A 2,500-nucleotide genomic window follows, 5' to 3' on the forward strand; every position below is an offset into this window, starting at 1 on the left:
TATATATATATATATATATATATAAAATATATATATATATATATATACATATAATATCATGGGATATACATATATACATAATATCATGTACATACATAAATATATATATATATATATATATATATTATATATATATATATATAATATATATATATGTATGTATGTATGTACATGATATGTATGTATATATGTATATAAAATGATATGTAGTATATATATATATATATATATATATATATATATATATATATATATTATATATATATTGTGTGTGTGTGTGTGGGGTGTGTTGTGTGTGTGTGTGTGTGTGTGTGTGTGGGGTATGCCATTTTATGGTGTGTATCATCATCATCATTGGGAGCTAACGCCGGCGGGGGCGCATAACTACATCCACCCCTTTGAGCGCGAGCCGCCAGGCAGGAGCCTGGCCCATCTCTAGCTCTTCACGGCAGGTTTGATCGATCTGCCCAAGCCACGACTTCCTAAGTCGTCCTACGTACCTCTCCACCCAGGTATATGTTCGAGACAACCTGGTGGGCAGGATCACCTATGGGAAACATGCAGGTGGCCATATAACTTGGTTGGCGATCACAGACTGTGCAAGTAACAGGTCCTGTACCAGTCTCCCAGTCCAACCTGTTGGTTAGACACATGGTCCAGCCAGCTATACCCCATGATCTGGCATCAAGACGAGATTCCAAAGCACAAGACAGCGTCCGTGGTTTCAATACCATATAGTAAAATTGGCTGTATCGGGACCTTGGAGACATATAGCTTGGTCTTTCTGCACAGATACCGGCATCTCCAAATGCTCTAGTCAAGAGATTTCAGGACCCCTGCTGCCAGACTAGGAAGTCTACTGACTTCCTAGTCATGAACTGCACTACCGAGGTATATAAAGGTCTCTGTGACCTCGATGTTTTCACCGTAAGTATGTACCAACTGAACAGGACCTCTTAGCAGGGCTTCAAAGTCCTGGATCTTGTGGTCCCGGAGACCTCTCGCCCCAGGGGCTCTGCTTCATTGCTAAATGCATCAAGAGCCGCCACTAGGGTTTCCAGAGATTTGGATAGAATAGCAATATCATCGGCAAAGTCAAGGTCTGTAACCTTGGTATTGCCCAGAGTTGCTCCACAGTGATTTCGGACAGTAGCACTACCCAATATCCAGCCATGCAAGTGTTGAAAAGTGTTGGTACAGAACACAGCCTTGCCTCACTCCTGAACTAACTGCTCTTTCAGTACAGTATACAGGCTTGCTATAATTCAATAATCTTTGTTGGAATTCCCTTAGTCTCAGAATCACCCAGAGTGATTTGTGATGGACAGTATCAAATGCCTTCTTGAGGTCAATGTAAGCTGCACATCCGAACTCTCGATGGCACTCTACTATGACTTGAAGCATCAGGGTACGGTCTTACCAGGAGTGAATCCAGATTGCTCTAGCCTCTGGTGCCGCAGCAGGTGGTCTCTGATACGTCTTAGAAGGATGTGAGCAAGAAACTTGCCCGGTATACTGAATAATGTAATGCCTCAGTGGTGCTGCAAAATCCACCAATCCCTTTCCCCTTCCAGAGAGAAATTACCACACCCCTCAGCAGGTCAGGGAGAGTGGCACCAGTCTGCCCCTTGCCAAAGGGTCTCACAGTCTTTTATAGTTCAGTTGTGATGCCACAGATACCCGCTACTTTACCACTCTTCAGCTTGAAGATTACTCCCCCTGACTTCAGTCAGCGGGAGTGGATCCTCGCTGATGGGTGGGTCTGGCAAAGGAATCTTGAGACTACCTGCATCCGCGTTAATTGCTGGTGGATCAACCTGGACAACTGCTCAAAATATAAGCCAACGCACCTGCACCCCAACAGGATCAGAGATTATCTGGCCACTTACTGAAGGATTGTAGTCGTTTGTGCGGAGGGCTTGAAGTTCAGCTTTCTCAGGGCTGGTAGCAGGACGAAGGTCATTTACTAGATTCCTGATAAACTGTTCCTTGTCCCTTCTCAGCAGTGACCAGGAAATTATGCAAGTCATGGTCCCCTGACAGTCGAACCGCACGACAAACATCTGTGGCTTCCAGAGTCTCTTGAAAGATGAAATTCTGTCTTGCTCTTGGCATTCACCAATTGATTCTTGGGCTGCATCAAGCATTTTCTCGCTCGAAGGTGTCACACAGAAGAACAGGGTCTGTCAGACCCCCAAGTGCCGCAAAAATGACTGAAGATAGCTTCAGCAAACTGCCAGACACTTCCCCCCTCTCAATCTGTCCCCATGAAACAAGTTGTTCATTGGAGTGACAGGGTTGTTCTGCAGTGGACCGGAGAGTAGCCACAACTAATCTATGATCAGGTCCACAGGAATTTGGTGCTCAATACACCCTGTAGTTTTGGAGGATCCTCCGCTAGTGCTAACTAGGATGTGGTCGATCTCCTTGGCCACATATCCGCATCGCTGTACCAAGTCATATGATGCAGGTCAGAATGCTGTTACTAAGAGCCAGAAAT

Source organism: Penaeus monodon, chromosome 36, assembly GCF_015228065.2.
Source record: "Penaeus monodon isolate SGIC_2016 chromosome 36, NSTDA_Pmon_1, whole genome shotgun sequence".
In the NCBI taxonomy this organism is placed as follows: domain Eukaryota; kingdom Metazoa; phylum Arthropoda; class Malacostraca; order Decapoda; family Penaeidae; genus Penaeus; species Penaeus monodon.